Genomic DNA, 21,047 nt, shown 5'->3' on the forward strand with positions numbered 1-21,047 from the left:
CAATCTCATCCATTACTTTCCTAGTCTGGTTCTTCCCCAATGGCTTAGGATTTCTTCCCCCATAAAAGTCAGGGTTCAGAAGAAGAGGATGAAGTATTACGCCTCTGTATATTTAAGGCACAACTTTCTATTGTGGCTTCTGAAATATGTGGTTAATATTTGAGACAATAAATAATAGAAGGGATGTGTTTCCCCAGGGAGGGAAAATAGCAGAACTGTAGAAGATCTGTATAGTGATATTATCAACATTTTAATCCCAAGAAACTGTAAAGTTTAAGAATAAGCTCAGTAAAGATGGGAGGCCAATGTTATATGTACTGAGTAGCCATTCTTTCTGTCATGCAGCATGAATGCTTGCAAGGAAGAAGGAGCCTTTGCTTATACAGCTATGGACATGAGGACTTCCATGTAAGCTGCAACAGGGATCCTAAAAAGAATCACATTCCCATGTTTTATGTCTTCTCAAATAAAATGTCAAGATATGTCTACCAAAAATAGTAACAGTATTCTCACAACTGGCTTAAAGGATATGTACATTGCAGCTTCCCACTGTCACTGTGATGAATTATTAACTCATTTTGAGTAAGACTTATAAAAATTTAAAACCAAGACTTTGGAAAACATAATTTTGGACTACTAATACAGGAAGTCAACATATTAGGTGGGTGATCTCGTGATCAGGAATACTAAATGAGAAGTGAGTTTATGATGTATGGGAGTTGCTTAAAAAGAAATAGCACAATTCCAAACAGTTCCAATGAAAAGGGAAAATAGGAAGTGTCTAAGGACCCTTCCAGACAGGCCCTATATCCCAGGATCTGATCCCAGATTTTCGGCATTAAATTGGGTTATAGGAGTCCCCACTGCCAGATAATCTGGGATAAATTGAAAATCAGGAATCAGATCCTGGGATATATGGCCTGTCTGGAAGAGCCCTAAAGAAACCAGGATGAAGATGAGTATTTAAAGATTTTTCAACTGAAGGTGCATCCTCACTGTAGAATTAAAGCAGTTTGACACCACTTCAACTGCCATGACTTGATGCTATGGAATCATGATAATTATAACTTTGGAAGCTCTTTTGTCTTTTCTGCCAAAGTATTAGTGCTTCTCCAAACTACAACTCCTATGATTCCATAGCAGATACATTGTGTGAAACTGCATTAATTATGCAGTGTAGATGCACCCTAAGCTAAGATTTACAAGATATGTACAAGAAATGGGAAAAGGGAAAAATCAATAAGGATTTATTCAAGCAAATATCCTGCACGTGTAGGGAGAAAAACAAAAAAGCAAAATTACAGAACAAGCTCAGACTTGTTACAAAGCTTAAAAACAACAAAATTGACTTTTTTGGTTATGCATTGACTTTTTTTTTTGTTATGTCTATAACAAAAGGAAGAAAAAGTAAATGGTTGGCCACTTCATGAAGAACAGTGAGCAATACTAACAGATGACAGAAAAAACTGAACTTCTCCAGCGCCTTATTTATTTATTTATTTATTTACAGTATTTCTATTCCGCCCTTCTCACCCCGCAGGGGACTCAGGGCAGATTACAGTGTACACATATATCGTAAACATTCAATGCCAATTTGACATACAATGTATACAGACATACACAGAGGCTATTTAACTTTTTCTGGCCGCCAGGGAGCTGTCACTTTCATCGTCCATCTGCGACACTGATGAAGTACTTCTGCATTCCCCACATGCTTTTGCTGGAGTGCTTTGCTGGAGTCTTTTTTTTTATGGCCTCATAAATTAGTTAATTTAGCCTCCCCACACAAGGTGGTACCTAATTTTCCTACTTGACAGATGCAACTGTCTTTCGGGTTGCAAAGGTCGACAACAGGCTACACAATTGGTTGAAAGCCCACTCCAACCCGGGCTGGCCTCGAACTCATGACCTTTTGGTCAGAGTGATCTTAATGCAGCTGACACTCAGCCAGCTGCGCCACAATCCCAGTCTTCTCCCAGAAAGGAAAACAGTGCTCAAACTGAGAGCAATGGAGCAGTTGATGCAGTAAAAGAAATTAAGTACAAAAATCTGGAATATGGGGCCTGTCTGGAAGGGCCTTAGGTTAACTTTTGGACAGGTAAATGAATGCTAGATGCTGTAAGATATATAGCATGATCCCCCCCCTCCCACACACACACCTCTATATCTATGAGGGCTACATTCCAAGATCTACTGTGGATATTGGAACCGTAGATAATTGTACACACTTCTTTTTACTATACTTATACCAGAAGGATATCACAGAATTACACTGAAGGACTTACAACTTTATCCCATGGGCAAGAGGAGGGAGGAGTGGAGGACAGTGTGGGAAAGTGTTCTTAGTAGTGGGCAGGCATGTAGCCGGGGTGGGGGGGTCTCAGGGTGGTCCGCGAGAAGGCCTTACTGGTACATTATTTAAACTGTTATGTTTATTCATATCATGATCTGATCACCATGCTCAATATATCCCATATGCATGGGGTATTGGGATAACAAGACAAACGGTTTGCTGGAGTAGATCCTCAGCCCCCTCCCTGAATCAAACTCAGTGCCCTCTCCAATCAAAGTCACCCTCCCCAAATCAAAGTCACACACCCCCCCCCCCCCAATCAAAATCCTGGCTACAGGCCTGGTAGTGGGTATGCAACCTACCCCAGCAAGATCCATTTTTGGAGACAGACAGCCATCCCATGACGTTTCCCCGCTTTCCTCCACATTTTGCTACTATCTTCAATCAGGAGTCAAGGAAACACCCAACTCCTGAAAATGGACTTTTCTCTCTGTCTTTTAATACTGGTGTGACAGATTTGCACACGTAGCCAGCAGAAGTGGCTGTATGTCATGGGAAGACCTCTAGGAGACTTTTACACCAGCATGAGAAGACATTGAGAAAATGGGAAAATTTAGTGTGGGTTAAGACCCCTAGAGGGGCCCACAAACACTTCCAATCGAGAATATTTTTGGAGCATGTATAGGTATAAAATCCATAGATAGAGAGGTCATACTGTACTTCAGAGGAAAGAACTGGCAAAATCTCTTCTGAGAATTCCTTGCCTAAGAAAGTCCCAGAAAATCCATGAATTGCCAAGCAACATGAAGGCACATAAACATCACAACTGCACTCAAAGTTCACTGCAACATTCATTTTACAAAAGACACAAACTACTAATTTTAAAGTTGCTGTTGTTATTTTTAATCAAACACTTATTCACTCTTTTAAAAAATTCCAAGGGAGAGATTCAACTTTGAGAAACTCATGAACAACTCTGATGTTATATGCTGACATTCCGAATAAACAAACAAACAGCATGCAAGGATTGTTTCCAGTAGTTTCTGAAGCAAATAGTAAGCATGTATGTTGAACAAGTGTAACAATGTGCAAACAGTACAATCTATGTGGAGTCAGAAATTCAACACACAACACAGTCAAATTTAGGGGAAATTAGCACAGAAAAGCATTGGCCATCCGCTGGCACAGGCACCTTCAGGCCAGGGGCTGCAAAAGTTCAATGCCTCCTTGCACCAGAAGTCCCGTGAGGAATTGGGCCTTGTTCTAATTTTGGAATCTGGAAAAAACAAAAAACACCAGGAAGGAATTTTTAAAATTATTGATGTGTCTGTGTGTGAAAAAAATAACATAATTTTAAAGAAAAGGGAAAGTCTACTGGAAACAAATACAATTGTTGTGATATGTATTGTTTTAAATTAATATGTTTAAAATTATTTTAATTTCTTAGATAGCGTACTCGCATTTTAAACATAACTTTTTATCTGTTTTTATCTACATGTGTATTAGTTGTTATCTTGTGAGACTTGCGTCCCAGCTTTCGAGTAATAGAGGAGGTACAATATAAATAAGCTAATAAAAATACAATAAACTTATATTTATTTATTTATCCATTCATTAAAATATTTCTGCCTCATCCTCTATCACAAGATACTTGGAATGGCATAAAAATGAAATAAGTATAAACTGATTAAAACACTTCAAAAATAAAAATAATTTAAATAGACTAAAATGGATTAAACATGTTAACACACGAAAACACTCTTAAAGGTTTAAAAATGTAAGCCATGTGCATAAACATTTCAAAGTACATCACTTAGGCCTCAAATACTTGAGGGAGATAAGGTTGGCAGAAACTGTTAAAATGAATTATCAAGTATGTTTGATCGTACCTAATACATGTTTCAGGGAGCTAAAAAAGACACCACATAACTTGGAGGATTCAAAGAGTTATTCATAGGCAACTGTTCTGCACGGCTGCGATTAAAATCCAGTAGACTATGATTGAGAGTCAAAAGACCTAAGCTTCACCTCTGGAATATAGATACAGAGTGATATTTATAGTGGTGGATATTCTCCCCTCCCTGGTGCCATCCCCACACTACCTCTCTTTAGACTACCTTTGGATGATCTTGTAGATTGAAGTTGGGTTTTAATAACTACTTGTATGTGGTATTTAGCTTAGATTTTAAAATTTGTAGAAGTTTGAAGTATATAACCCCTTGGGTTTGACGTGGATGTGCAGGACTGGTCATCGACCGTAATACAGTTTACTTACTTACATAGGCAACTGTGCCATTCTGGAATCACAGATTACCTTCTCCTATGAAAATAATATACTGGGCCTATGCAAAATGGGTAATAACAAGTGTTCTCAATAAATTATCTTCAGGGGGATAATGTGAGCTTCCAACTCCTTCTGTAGGTCTATGCTGAACACTCCATGTGCCTAAATTTACTAAAAACTGCACATCATTAAACGCCTGTACTCTCTTGTATCTTTTTACACATAATACACAAGGGATTTTCATGATCTATCATGAAAATGTTTGCCTTTTCCTGCAGAGTATTCAAGTGGGTCCTCAATATCCCCTGGTGTTGGTCCCAGGACCCTCCATCAATACCAAAATCAGTGGATGCTCATGCTTCGTCATATATAACAGGGAAATAAAATTGTGGCTCTTATATAAAATGGAAATTAACTCGAATGTAGGATTTAAAAATTTATATATTTCTAAACTGTCATTGATGGAACCCATGGATACAGAGGACCAAGTATTTCCATGAAATAGGAAAATATGCATACTGGATGTGGAATTGAAGCAACCAGAACTGTTTCTTTTCTTTTTCTACATCACAAAAAATGGAATTCCTGTTATGAACTCAATTTTGCATTAGGCCATTTTGTCAGTGGAGATGCTGGTCATAATCCATTTTATCAAGTCTGGTAGATTCCTTCGTTTTTCTAGGCATTTCTCAAAACATTTTGTTAAGCTGGTCTGATCATACAATGTCAAGGGAGCATCTCTAGCTCATATAATCCCAGAACAGAATTAATTCTGACATCACTGAATGGTTATTGCACAGAAATAAGAAGGAAATTCTGTCTGGCCATAGCAGAGTAATCCCAAACCTCCAGAGGGAATGGTCCTTTGACCTCCCCAGATGCCAGGGCAGGACTGTTATCTTAGCTTTCATAGAAGAGTGTCCTGTGTCAATACATGATGCCTGAATAAGACTGATATCTGTTGCACATGATGCAACCAGCTGTGAAAATCCAAGATCACAGAAGAATTTTGCAATTACAAAAATACTACAGATTGGGCAAAGACATGCCACAATGAGCACCAGCCAACAGGGTTAGGCATTAAGTATCAAACTCAGCACATATCCAGATTCATTTACCTCTAGAGGAAAAAGCCTTCTACACTTGCCAATGCTCTGGTGCCTTTAATAGAGAATTGACATTCAGAAATCAGAAATGAAAGTCTTCAGGGATGAATCAAAAGAGGACTAACTACTGAAGATCACGTTGTTGCTTAGAGGGATAGGGTTGCAGGATCTGGTTCAAAGAAAGGGAATCCCAATGAAAATATCATCACTCTAGCCCTTTTTGCAAGCCAAGTCTAGTGATGCATTCCCATCAGAGGAAGCATGGGGTTTTATATTAACTGTGTGTTCTAATCATGGGCTGATTGAACAACAGATGTCGAACTATGATGTCAGAATTGGTACAGGTCTCTGACTCATCTGCTTTTCAGATAATAGTGACTCTAGATATAGCCCTCAAATCCATGTGCCCCCAAGGACCTCATAGCATTGGAATTAGCCAAACCCAACCTAGTTTGGAATGTCACTACCAATTCATTCTAATTAACTTGAATTTCCAGGGAAGTGAGGAATTGCCATGGAGTAGAGGGGTGAAGAAACCTGCTTGGCCAGCCTTGCTACACACATTTAAATCTAGATCCAACCCAACATCAATCCCCCTGCTTCAATGTGTTTTGTGTTTCTGGAAATGAAGGTAGCAACAAGATGAGACTGCACTTAAGATTGGCATATTGTTTTATACACGGTAGTCATTGTGATACACAATGGTGAGGGAACACTAATATAAAAATAGCAGCCATGGCATTTGGTAAGTGAGAAAGCTCTACCACCATACCAGATCCTTAAATGCTTTGTTCAAATTATTAGATGCCTAAAATACATATCCCATACTTAGTACTATTATAAAACACTAGACATATTAATTTGAATCACGGCAGATATTAAGCATGCATGAGATCAACCTCACAAACCCACCTTAACCCCTCCCATAACACTGTAAACCTATTATTCTTTCTCCCGTTTCTGTCTTTTGAACAGTGGCTATGACCTCTGCCTAGGGCTTTAGAAAGGATTAATGACTAAGTGGAATTAATGACCCTTGGATGTATTTCAGCTATCAACTCCTCCAGTCCATCATTAATCCCATGAAATACCCTAGACACCATTCTGTCATTATTATTAAAACTTCATTAAAAAAAACTCTACACAGATGGGGAGTGTGTAATTGGGAATGGATGTAACTGTATCCTGGGGCAATAGTCACAGGACAGACATACAATCCCAGGCTTTAGAAAGGTAAGGAGCATACTTTTTAACTGTAACACACTTTCTTTTGAACCCCCATCCTTTTGTTGAAGAAACTAGAAAGCATGAGGAACCTAAAATTATGTTCTCCTTTGGAGCTGCCCATTTCACACACCACAATCAGAGTTTGGAAAAGTTCACGTTTGGACTACAATTTCCAGAACTCCTCCTCCTCACATAGGCCACTGGTATTCTGGGAATTGTAAACTAAAAAAGGGGCAATATCTCACAACTGGTTTGTGATGCATTTTCCTTGCACCTCAAGATAAATAATCTTTCTTTAAGGTGAGTTACCAAAGATGGGGGTAATTCATTCATCATTCTAACAATCTAGGTTAGAGGTTCTTAACCTGTGAGCTGTGGACCATCAGTGGACCACGAGGACGAAAATCTAGTCCACGAGCCTCCTTCATCTTTATTTTATTTTATTTTATTTCTGCTCCTGCTGCCAGTCACTCCTTCCCTGTCACTAACCTTGGCATATGTTCTGTATCAGAAACTACAGTGAATGTGGTCTATCCAATGCAATTTTCTGAATCAGCATCCCAAATAACCAAACCGAATCTAAAGTTGACAAAAAACTGATTCGTAACCCTTTTGGTACAAATGTTGGAGAGTGGTCCCTGGTCAAGTGGTCCCTGGTAAAAAAAAGGTTGGGAACCACTGATCTAGGTAAATATATTATGAATGTCAACTACATAACAAAAGACTGCAGACCTTTAAATGTTTACTTGGAGTAAACCCAATTAAATACAGGTTTATGGACAACTCCTAGAATGATTCCATCAGTGTTGCCTCCGGAAAATCCTGCAAATCTCTTGGGAAGACAAGCGGACAAATGTCAGCGTGCTGGAAGAAGCAAAGACTACCAGCATTGAAGTGATGGTCGTCCACCATCAACTCCGCTGGACCGGCCATGTTGTCTGGATGCCCAACCACCCTCTCCCAAAGCAGTTGCTCTACTCTGAACTCAAGAACGGAAAACGGAATGTTGGAAGACAGGAAAAGAGATTAAAGATGGGCTCAAAGCCAACCTTAAAATCTCTGACATAGACACTGAGAACTGGGAAGCCCTGGCCCTTGAGTGTTCCAGCTAGAGGTCAGCTGTGACCAGCAGTGCTGCAGAATTTTAAGAGGCACGAATGGAGGGCGAAAGAGAGAAATGTGCCAAGAGGAAGGCGCATCAGGCCAACCCCGACTGGGACTGCCTTCAACCTGGAAACCAATGTCCTCACTGCGGGAGATGATGCAGATCAAGAATAGGGCTCCAGAGTCACCTACAGGCTCATCTTGGAGGATTATCCTACTCGGACAATGAGGGATCACCTAAGTAAGTAAGTAAGTAAGTAAGTATGGACAAATAATATGAATATGATAGAATGTATTTCATATCACACAGCCCTAAGAAGATAAAAAACATTTACATACCATTACCACTAAATGCAGCATGTATCGGTAAGATGGCACATTTTCCCCTTCCCTCAAAAAATCTCCATAAGATCACAGTACCAATAAATGTGCTCTTTAAACTCAAGCATGCTGGCTTAGGAATTTAAAGATCTGCACCTATTATTTATGCGGTGCCCTGAAACCATTATTTACGCTTACTTGGAAGCAAACTCCATTGATATCAGCTCGATGCTTTGAGGTAGCAATCCGTTTCACATAACTAATATTGCTTATGAAAGCCAATGCTTACTCTCACATGAGAAGCCACATGGGACCACAGATGAACTCAATGTATGAATGTTAGAGGAACTGGACTAAACATACCATCTATTGTCCCAATTTGGCAGGGGCAGTAACAATTAATCATCTATCATCTTGCTTTCCCCAGTTTATTTCTTTTCATACTACCTTTTTCTTTATCCTCAACATCAATCACTGCAAACTAAATTCAAAGTGCAAAAGTAACTTGTATTAAACTAACTCAATGATGGGGAGGGGGGGACGACAACAGAATTTTGCCCTTCTCAATAGGCTAAAGAAAAAAGCAAACTTAATGACATCTGCCAGATTGTGTGTTCTTCCTTATTAACATCTTTTGCCATCTTGACTGCTCTCCAGTGTTGTTTGGCTACATTCCAGTGTTCACCTGTGAGATGTTGGAGGATATGGAATGAGGATTATGCTATAGTTCAGGTTTCGAAAGCCTGAGATTCAAACTACCTGATTCCATGTGAACCTATCTAACCTTCTGAGGCTGACCTTGGAGGCCCTGCTCTTAGCTCCTTTGTTTTCACTCAAGGTTGCTCACTTGCCAACAACTCTTGCTTTATTAATGACTGCAGCAGACCTGCATTTAAAGTGACAGGCCAATAACTGTCATATCTAATTTGGGTCTATCAGACTCAGGCACATGACCTGAAAGTCCTAAAAACTTCATCATATAGTTGTCAAACACCAGCTTCCTTGGTATAGGGAGCAAGACCACTAAATGGTCCCTTAACATCTTCATTTAAATCAGTGGTCCCCAATCTTTTTTTGACCAGGGTCCACTTTAACCAGGGACCACTTCATCAGGGACTACTTTGACCAGGGACCACCCTCCAACATTAGTACCAAATGGGTTCTGAATTGGTTTTTGATCAGCTTCAGATTTGGTTTGGTTATTTGGGGTGCTGATTCAGAAAATTGCATTGGATAGACCACATCAGCTCTAGTTTCTGATACAGAACATATGCCAACCAGTAGTCGCCATCTGCTTGCCCACAGAAAACCATATTTAATAATCTAGATCTGATGTGGTCGATCCAATAAAATTTTCTGGCCTAAAATGAAGACACCAGGTGTCACATGGACTGGCTCCACTCAGGGAGGGAAGGGGAGGAGAAGCAGCAGTTAGGAGGCTTGTTGTTATGCCTTTTGTAGGTAGTCAGCCTCTCCCCTCCCGACATCCCCGTTGCCTTGGTACTATAAAAGGGTTTCAAAAGACCTGTCACTCTCGTTGCAATGGTCTAGTAAGGGTGAAGCCATGGACCATATTTTAGTTCTTGGGGACCACTGGTTCACAGATGACCACTCAAAGATACACTGATGCAAAATTTGCCTCCAAAATTCAAGATGTCCATTGTAAATAATCAACAATACATATCCAGTTCCAAATGTGCTGTTATTTATTATGAGCTGAGAAATATAGGAAGCTAAGTGTCATTTTCAGGTGCCAAGCTTGCACAAAATAGTTAGGGAAAATAACTAAATATATGACAATTTTTGCCAATACCAACTGGCTTTGAAGCCATGAACAAGACTTACAGCTAGGAATATGTTATTAGACAGGGTATTCTCTAAATAAGGATTCCTCACTTTCCAAGTCAAATTGGAAATTAATCTGTTCAATTCTGCAGCTCGCCTAAAGATGAAGATGCTATTTCAAATCCTGTGTCTGCCCCAGCTATTTCTGTTCCTACTATATAAGTTGCTTGTCAATTTGAACTGTCTTTCCAGATCGCCGGCTTGGAATTCTTCTAGGAGAGCCTGTTTAACCCCAATTTGAACTCAGCCAACATCTGGTTAAATCCTCTGAACTGCTGACCCATGATGGCTGTTTTTTATCATCTACAACCAGTGCCCCCTGAACTTCCTCTGTGCAGGGGTTATAAGCTAATGATGACAAATTTGTGACAACATTTGTGGCCATAAAGTATCAGAAGTGAACAGGAACAAAGATGTAATGACATTGCTTGTAATTCCCATTACAGACATAATGATACTGATGTCTTTTTTGTTGATCTGTCAATTGGTCACTGCTTAATAGACTTAAGAACTAATATATTCCATAAGTAAATCCCAGTAGTCAGCATGTAAAGGTCACTTGTGTTATCCTATAACTAACCAAATGAAACCCAGTGCCATCCATGCTAGGAGTCAGCATGGCATAATGGTTTGAGTATTGGACTCTGAAACCAAGCTCAGCCATGGAAACCCAATGGGTGACCTTGTCCAAGGCCCACTCTCCGTCTCAGAGGAAAAGGAAGGTAAACCATCTCTGAACAAATCTTATCAAGAGAGCCCTGTGATAGGGCCTTAGGATTCTCCTTCATGGTTTCTGTGATTTACACAAATGGATTATCTGTTCTTGCACAGTACACCTCTCAGTACTTTCTTGAGCTATTACATAAGCTTTTTTGGTGGTCATCTACTCACCTTCTGGGTACCCTACAAGTGCATTTCTTGTCCATGGAGCTGATGACTTATGTGTAAAAGTAAAGGTTTTCCCCTGTCATTAAGTCCAGTCATGTCTGACTCTGGGGGTTGGTGCTCATCTCCATTTCTAAGCCAAAGAGCTGGTGTTATCCATAGCCACCTCCAGGGTCATGTGGCTGGCATGACTGCATGAAGCACTGTTACCTTCCTGCTGGAACAGTTGCTATTGATCTACTCACATTTGCAGGTTTTTGAACTGCTAGTTTGGCAGAAGCTGGAGTTAACAGTGGGAGCTCATCTCACTCCCCGGATTCGAACCAGTGACCTTTCGGTCAGCAAGTTCAGCAGCTCAGCGCTTTAACCCACTCTGCCACCGGGGGCTCCCTGACTTATGTGGGAATTGCACTTTTATGGCACCCAGAGGTAGGATAGAGTTACTGCCAAAAAGCTTATGTAATAACTCTCCAGAAGGCTCCAAATGGCACTGTGTAAACTCAGATAAACCCTTTGTGTGAGTTCACAGATGACCACTCAAAGAACTACAGTTATAAGTATTCAACCTGTCCTTGCTGTAACAATAACTTGAAGACACCCCACAACAACCATCTATGCCAGAAGAGGCTCAACGATCAGTTTAAAGATAGATGTGATGCCGATCAAAGCAGATGTGGCCCTTAACACTGTCTATATAGGAAGCTTTCATGGTAGCCAGATACAGAAGATGTTCACAGGTTCGTTGTTTATAAAAGAAAATAAAAAGAAGAAGGAATTTCAGGGGGTCTCATTAGCTATTAAAGGTGTAGAAGTTGTATCCTATTTTAAATCAGACCATGGAAAGATATGATACACTGGACAATGTCTGCGCTAGCCAGACTATGAATTGGGAACCCTCATCTCAAAGCCACAAAATTCACTGAGAAGAAGTTTGAAGAGAGAGAAAACTCCAGTTTAACTCTTTCTTCTTTCATACTAGAACTATAAGTCACTTCACCTTGGGAAAAAGTTTCACATTTATCATCAATTTCCCCTTCTCCTGTCAGAGAAATAGTACAGCAACCACCAGCCCTCACTCATACGAGAGTTTAAAGCTATTAAAGGTGTTGAAGTTGTATCCTATTTTAAATCAGACCATGGAAAGATATGATGCACTGGACAATGTCTGTGCCAGCCAGACTATGAATTGGGAACCCTCATCTCAAAGCCTGCTCCCTAGCGCGCACACTCACAAGAAGGCAGCAGGATCGCAATGTCCCCACAGTCTGCAATATATAGGTACTGATAGTAAGAAGAACATATGACCAAAATGTTCCAGGAGACCACTCTTGATAAGTAAAAGGAGTTAGGAAAACTTTCCAATATACTTTACTATGTACTCCTCAACAGCTGCTCTATCTTGAGAGTAGCTGGCTTCTGTAGACTCTATTTGTGGGAAGAGAGATGTGCCCCAGATAGTGCTAAATTGAGCTACGGTTGTATCCTCAATAATTACCATATTGGCAGAAACCTCATCCTTCTTATTATGACAAACATGCATATACACGAACCTTTGTACCAAAACAACCATAAGTCATATACTACACCAATAAACCTATAGAAGTTATATTATAACTTTCAGGGGAGAAATGTAAAGGGATTGGAAGTGGTTGAAGAAATGCCCAGAGAATGTCTTCAGTCAGGCCAAACTGAGCCAGGCTTCCTGGACCAAGAAGAGGAGTCTTGCCAGCACTGAATAAAAAGTCGAGCCACAAGAAGAAACTACATAAGGTCAGGTGGGGTGCCATTGGCTCCTCTGAACATTAAACTCCTTTGAACTGAAAGAGTGCAGCAAGCTTCCTGGCCCCATGCAGAGTGGCACTGAAGACAAAGTTTATTCTAAACCAATGGTCCCCAGATGTTTTTGGCCTTCAACTCCCAGAAATCCTAACTGTTGGTAAACTGGCTGGGATTTTTGAGAGTTGTAGGCCAAAACATCTGGGGACACACAGGTTAAGAACCACTGTTCTAAACCATGAGTGAACAACTATGGTCCTCCAGGTATTTGGGGCCTAAGGCTCCTTCTACACTGCCATATAAAATCCAGGTTATCTGGTTTAAATTTGATTATATGGCAGTGTAGACTCATATAATCCAGTTCAAAGCAGATAATGTGGATTACCTGCATTGATCATTGAATTATATGGCAGTATCAAAGGGGCCTTAATCTCTCATAGACCCTAGCCAAAATAGTCAGCAGTGAGCAATTATGGGAACTGATCCCCCCCCCCAAACCCCCGATGCAGTAGTACAGAAGAGACACAGGCTGGATCTAGACTGCTCTATATCCCAGGAGTTGAGCCCAGATTATCTGTTTATCCCAGATAATTTGGCAAAGTAGACCCTGGGCCCTTCCAAACAGCCATATAACCCAGAATATCAAGGCAGACAATCCACAATATTTGAACTGGTTTATCTGAGTCCACACTGCCATATAATCCAGTTCAATGTGGATTTTATACAGCTGTGTGGAAGGGCCCCTAGGCCCCTTTTACAATGCCATATAAAATCCAGATTATCTGCTTTGAACTGAATTATATGGCAGTGTAGATTTATATAACCCAGTTCAAAGCAGATAATGTGGATTATCTGTTTTGTTAATTTGGATGACATAATCCAGGATTGGACCCTGGGCTATAGGGCAGTGTAGATCCAGCCACAGATATGTAGTCCCAGCTGCTAAAGAACCAGACCAAAACGTGATCAATCTCAAACTACCTCCACTTCCACCACACACATTTCCTCTTTTTCAGTACTTTTTGAATTGTTACAAGATTTACCATGTCAAGGCAGTCAGTGATATCTCTATGTGAGAGAGGGAGGGTACAGCCATTCATCATTACAACAATCCTGTAAACCAAAGATCCTAATGGCTACTTTGCAGATTGAACAAATGAGGTTGAAGAAATGTATGTACACAACAAGCCAGTATTTTCATGATTGCTGAAATACTGGAATCTTCTTTATCTATAAAAATCACCTTTATTAATTGATATATCATCCTTAATCATTATGATGTTCACCACATCTCACAATAAAAAATTACTAAAAATTGGATGGGTTGGAGTAGGAGTATTCCTAAGGGGTGCATTCCATGACTAGGTGTGCCTCCCTCCATCACTCCCACCATTATATTTACTATTTATATTTAAGTATTTAATGTTCAGCTTTGCATCTTATATGAAAATCACTATCCCGAAATCTGCAAAATATATCCTTTGGCATATCTGTATATCTTATTCGAGCAAGTTGTTCTAAAAACCAAGTAGCTGGGTAGGAGTATTCCTAAAGGGTGCATTCCATGACTAGGTGTGTCTCCCACCACCACTCCCACCACCTTTTCCACCATTATATTTGCTGTTTATATTTCAGTATTTAATGTTCAACTTTGCATCTTGTATGAAAATCACTATCCTGAAATCTGAAAAATATATCCTTTGGCACATGTGTATATCTTATTCAAGTAGGTTGTTCTAAAAATCAAGTAGTTGGTCTTTGTTGTTATTGAAGCAACCATCAGCAAGAGCAACCTAGTAGGACTGTTATCTATGGGATTTCAAATGCATTTGATGCACAGTACTCAGTGACAAGAGACTACAACCCAACTTCTAAGTAAAACTCTATAGAATCACATTGGAAATATGATGATCTAATTTAGTTATTGACAGGATGATATGCTTAAATCAGATTTGTTCAAATAATTTTCTCAATGCTGTTTTTATTCTGATAATCACTGCTTATTCAGTCTCTATGTCATTTCTACTTTTCCTCTCTTTTGTAGAAATAGAAGTGATATTAAGTTGCTTACATTTAAAAAAAATCAGAGGAATTACCACCAACTGTAAACTGACTTTTAAATAATACTTACACACAGTGTTATTGGTGTTTATTATTAAAAGCCAAACCAGTACAATATATACAAAGTAAAACAATAAGGAGTGCACCATAAGTATTGCTTCTCAAGTGCCCCCCCCCCCCCCCCGCCTTAATTCAGAGCATGAAAGAGCTAATGTAAAACGCCCAAACTCCTGGGGCTAAGCACAGACAACTGCTAAAAGGGACAACTCCCATTCATTAGTCACACAATGTCAAATATTTATCTGTATGGCACAAGCTCAGATGTATCCTCTCTCTTTTTCCAAAAGTTAAAAGAGCAAGATTCCATCCTTCAAAATACCATCCCCTTAAGAAACTATAAGAAATCTTATAACTTACACTGTAGTGCTCTCATCAGCTCAACCCAGCAAGCAGCCATACGGGTGTGTTTTGGATTTTGTATCCATACTGCGCTCTTCTTGGTGATGTGTCTGTTCAGGCACATGGTCAAGTTGCACTCAGCTTCTCCCTTAGTGATGTATGAGAAGCAAGCGCTGCTGATTTATCTGGTCTTTCTGCAGCAGATTAACACTAATGTTTCTGCCTCTGCATTCTACCTTTCTGTCAGCGATAGGCTCTGCTTTATCACTTGCAATCCAAATTAAACAGCAAATGCTGCATAGATTCTCTCTCTCTCCCTCTCCACACACACACTCACCAATGAAACAATTGCTAGGCAGCTACACATACAAGAAATAGCACTGTATTGACTATTCCCTCCAATTTCCCTACTGTGAAGAGCAGCCACAATAGGTGGCCTCCTGCAAAATGAGACTGCTGTAGTTCAAAGGTCTGCTTGCAATTTTAAAATATATATATTTAGCAGAATCAGATGCTCTCAGGCAAACAATATGCATTGGATATTTTGCTATTTGTAGCCCATCAATCACGGACATGCCACATGTAAATTCACTATTTTATACATTGTAATAACATTTTGGAAACCAAATACAAAGCGACCCAGACTTTAATGCATTTAACATCCATTAGTGGCCATGAATTCACGTTCGTAACCAAGTTTTATTTAATTACATTATACTGTGTGCCTCGCTTTTGCATTCTAACTCAAACACATACCTCTTTTTTTGCTGTTCATTTTTCATGTTTAAAGCATTATTTAAACCATACTTGTTAAGCCTTATGTTTTACACTTTGCCTCAGAAGATGTCAACACTTTGTGGCACCTATTAGCAAAGGACAAACTTGACTAAACCTTTGCTACGTTGTTCTAGGCCTTCCAGTAATCAAAGAATATCTTAGCAATAAGAAACCATATTTTATTCATGATGTTTTCAGGCCAAGACACCACAAGGCTTTAAAAAAACAGTTTAAATTTTCATAAGCACTCCCAAACACTCAGGAAAACAGAAAATGTCCCTGAGCATTTAATCATTAAACATTTGAACACTGACAAGCTTACCCAATGCCTAAATCATTTCATAATATGTTTCTCTCTAGTTTGATGCTCTCCATCCTTCCTGACTGACAACTGCTAGTAGCCTTAAGCCTATAGAAATAAACCTTCACATCCAATAATCACAAAGGTCTAGCTGAGGTGAGCTATTATTTAAGCTTTCATCAGTGCTGGAAACTCAGATGTCAAAAAGTTAAGAAGATTTGTGCTGCCTTGATTACTACAAACAGTAATTGTACAGAAAAGATGTACTGTGCACAGAATAACCAAACAGAAGCCTTCCTAGGAATGATATGGAGCACTTCCTGTTTGTGAGTTTTTAAAGTTAGTGTTTAACTTCTTCAAATATCTATCTATCAATCTATACACATAATAAAAGTGAAAAATGTGTATGTGAGTATGTGGCGGAGGTGTCCGCTTACACAGACAGCTTCCTGCCTCTACAAAGAGGCTATAGGTCCAAGTGCTGAGAAGCGTCCAAAGGCACTCACTCAACTGACATTGCAGGTTATATCGAGTGCCATGAACATATAGCCCAAATGCTACCAATGTCCTCCCAAAACACTATGGCCCACCACCCAAGGAATGCTTTGATGTGTTTCTTCCACTGCAGACAGGTATCCCACGGTTCCCTGTATGGAATTTGCATGACCCCACCCACTGCCTCTCCCTTAACCCTTTCCTACCCTTTACTATGGCACACAGCAAACAGAGAGGAATTGATCAGCAACTGAACACACTGGAGGGGTTTGGGGGACTGAGGCCAACTGTAAATACTGGCAGGATTTGGAGGTGACCGCCCTTGGCATATGGGAGTTGTAGTTCACCCTTATCCTGAGACCACTGAACCCAGCCAATGACAGAGCTGGACCAAACTTGGGACACACACCCAATATGGCCAACTGTGCATACAGGCCTGGTTTGGGGAGGATTGACCCACAATTCTGGGAACTGTAGTTCACTCACATTGTTATGTATTTTCTAATGGGAGCATTCATAAAAAACAAAATCAAAAGCTGTTTTTTTCCTAATAAATAGTGTTACTAATTAATTAAATTATATTACCTAGCACCCCAAAGCAAGCAATGCCTTTTTCTAATAACCTGAGCACCACCGGGTACCCAAGCTAGCCATTAATAAAAAAAAGCATCCTTTTCACCAAAGCCGAAAGAAATTGTATAACTGCACAGAAGTATTACACTATTTGACCTTTGTGCTACAGCATCTTCATCCAAAGAGTCCAGCAACTGTCTGAGATTTACAATTGTCCTGCAAGCTCTAAAGCAAAATAATGGAACCAGCTGAGATTTCAAAAGAGGTCTTATTGTAGGCTTTGGGTAATTATCCAAATGGAGACAGGCCATGAAATTGGGGGGGGGGGGGGGGGGATAATTTTGGCTCTTGCAACTAAAGTGTCATGGGATCTGTAATGGCTGCAAGCAAAGAAGGTCTCATTGTTTTACAATCCCTTTGAAGACAGGATTTAATATAACAGGAGCTGCAGAGCATATGCTCGATGATTCCTTTGAGATCTATTTTTCCAGCTTGCCTGTTGATTATTTCAGAGGCCAAACTTTCTACACCAAGGTGAGACAGCTCAACTTTATATAAATCTCATCCACACGCAGCTGGTTTGCCAGAAATTGGTAATGGCATAAGTCATCCATGAAACATGTTTCAACTGCCTTACCAAAACTGAAAATATTTGGACATTAGTCGTAAGTACAATGCTAGGATGCTTCTTCCACAAAGCCCTATTCTGCCACATCATCACGGCATGGAAGTGACCCTGAAATCAAATTGATTCTGATTCTAGGTAGGCAGTAGTACTATTAACTGGAGGTAGAGGAATTATCAATAGGAAAAATCGTTAATTGTCAATCAATAGTGGACAGGTGGGTAATGGCCTTTTGCCATGAAAACTAAACAAAACACAGCTTAGAGACATCAAATAAATAATAAATTATAGGTGACGTTTACTGATCAGAATTTTCATTGTGGAAACAGAACCCTTTACACCCACATCTTAGCAACAGGGGATTTTTTTCCCAAAGAGAAAAAATTGTGTTAATACAGTATGTGTTGCAAAGAGTGGGGGGTATCAAATGAATATTCAATCCCTGGGCCTCTTAAAAGAGGACTGAATATTATCCAAAAGTGTTTAGAACATCAAAGACTTATCATGCCAGCCAAAACAACCTGCTGGCCAATGCTCTCTATCGTGCACATTTGAAGTAGTAAAAGCTTTGATATTAAGCATTATCTGAAGTGACTAAATGCAATTAGCTGTTCTTTCAATATAACTGAGAATTATTTTCCTTTCTGTCATCTTCGAAGGGAAAAAAACCCAAAGAAACAAATTATATCCCCATAATTTATTATGCTAAAAACAGTTTTTTCTTCAAAATGATTGTTTGGTCAAACTCCTTTCTTCAGGTAGCATAACTGAATCAGAACTTTTTGTTCAATCAGGTTGGCTGCAATGTCTCCTAAGAAAGAATATTTGACAACTAGATATGTCTTGGAGGAAAAATAATATTTAGCTGCTGAAAATTAGTTTGGATCCCTAGGGCCAGATGGATGGTATTGAAAGCTACTTGTAGGCAAGATGCACAAATTTCCAATGGGTGACACCTGGCTTGATAGCAGTACGTGTGAAAAGAATCCAGGTGTCTTAGGACCCTTCTACACTGGCCCCAAAAATTTAGAAGTGACCAGGTTAAAAGGGGGCGGAGCAGCATAATGATGTTAGGAGTAAATCCATGCTGATGCACTGCAACAGACAGAAAACACATGTTTAAAAGGTCCATTTATATCTCAATTCTGGCTGGAAAATGTATATATTCACATCATTATATCCCTACATTCTGAAAAACACGTGTTTTCCATCCCTCATGCCTGATCAGTTGATTGGGCACTCATACAAACATACAGGTAGCTCAAGTGAAACACAAGAGGGAAGCAATTACAGTTCTCTGAAGCTCTTTATTTTAAACTAAATAATATTAAACAGAGCTTGAATTAACAATTGGGGGAAAAGAGAGATCCGGCTGAAGTTTTTTTTGTTTTTTAAAGTACTCTGTTATGTGTTGGACCTCATATGCTCATATGCAAATCTGCTTATATTTATATTAAGATATTCACATGTGTGTGTATACAGTCCAGCACAAAATGGCACAACGGCCCAGGGTTTGTTTTAAAAAAAACAACAACCTTCCGCCGCATGCCTCCCATCTGCCCTCCATCTTATTTGGATATAGAGGAAGCCTGTGAGGATGGCAGGGAACTCAATTCCAGGACTAACAAAGCTGTTTGGAGACCTGCAGTTAAGTTCCAGGATTTTTGTCCCCATTTAAAACACGGATTTTGGTGCTGTCTGGAAGTGCCCTTGGTAGCCTTAACAGGAGTCTTAACAGGAGTCAACCTTGAGATATGCTGCCAAACAAGGAGAAAGTAAGAACAAAGAAAATAAAAAGGCCATGGAAGCCAAAATAATTATATACTTCCTCAACATCAACAGAACTACATTATCTAGATTGAAAAAAGTAATAGTACAGTTCAATTCTTATATAATCAGACCTCATCTAGAATACTGTGTCTAGTTTTGGGCACCACAATTTAGAACATTGTTTCCCATACTCTGGTTTTCCAGCTTCTTTGGACTTCAGATCCCAGAATTTAAGGGATCACTAGCTAAGGAAGCTGAGGATCTGGGAGTTCAAGTCTTGTGGTTTTTAGAAACAAGTTAGGTGGGCATCTCTCAGCCAAGCTCCATGAGACTTCGGATTCTAGAACTTGACCTCACAATCTCTGAGGATGCCTGCCATAGATACAAGCGAAACATCAGGAGAGAATGCATCTAGAACATGGCCATATAGTCCGAAAAACCTACAACAACCTAGATCTTGAGTTTGGATGGTGTGCAACGTGGTAACACTGGAGCAGCTTTAGTCCTATTCAAACTTAAGTCTGAGAGGGGAAGTGATTGTTTATGTGACATGCCACCTTTAAAATTATAAATTATTTTGTTTGAGAACTGATAACAGCAGTGGATTGATCACCGCTTCTACGTGACACATGACAATGGTTATAGCAATAGAAGCATTCAAAGTTGCATCTCAAGCCTCTGACACTGAATGAGCGGTTTTTTGTTTTGTTTTGTTTGGGATTTTTTTTTGTCATGTGAGAAACTGCAAGTCGTTTCTGGTGTGAGAGAATTTTCCGTCTGCAAGGACGTTGCCCAGGGGACGCCCGGATATTTTGATGTTATACTATCCTTGTGGGAGACTTATCTCATGTCCCCACAATAGGGAGCTGGAGATGATAAAGGGAGCTCATCCACACTCTCCCTGGATTCGAACCTGCGACCTGTGAAAAGCTAGTGTTCTTGGACTGTGTGTCTGTGGAATTGCTACAATCCAAACTGATGGGAAGTTCCTCATTTCTAAAGGAAGTTCTCATTTGTTTTTGGGTATAGAACATCTTTGTAAACATCTTTTAGCAACTCCTTTTTTACTGTAAGCACTCTGAGTTAAGGCTGCAATGTGGAATGGAGCATTGTGTTATCCTTCCCACCTGTCGTGATACATTGTTGAAAATCCATAAACATTAGCGGCCTCTGAAAGGGAGTCGTGGTCAGCCAATAGAATCAAA

At 39.8% G+C, this 21,047-nt stretch overlaps 1 protein-coding gene across 5 annotated transcripts in view; it reads right to left on the reverse strand.

The window, feature by feature from the left end:
- The window catches only part of RAPGEF4 (Rap guanine nucleotide exchange factor 4), a 199,934-nt gene that overhangs the window by 112,672 nt on the left and 66,215 nt on the right, over window positions 1-21,047 (reverse strand). The window contains exon 1 of one of the 5 annotated variants that reach the window (XM_060779202.2): window positions 15,320-15,683. The exons of the other annotated variants lie outside the window; for them this stretch is intronic. The gene's annotated coding sequence lies outside the window, so the exon portion shown is untranslated. Of the gene's footprint in view, window positions 1-15,319; window positions 15,684-21,047 lie in introns of those variants that run through there. 5 annotated transcript variants of the gene reach the window in all.

The sequence above is a fragment of the Anolis sagrei genome, chromosome 1 (assembly GCF_037176765.1).
Source record: "Anolis sagrei isolate rAnoSag1 chromosome 1, rAnoSag1.mat, whole genome shotgun sequence".
Lineage (NCBI taxonomy): Eukaryota > Metazoa > Chordata > Lepidosauria > Squamata > Dactyloidae > Anolis > Anolis sagrei.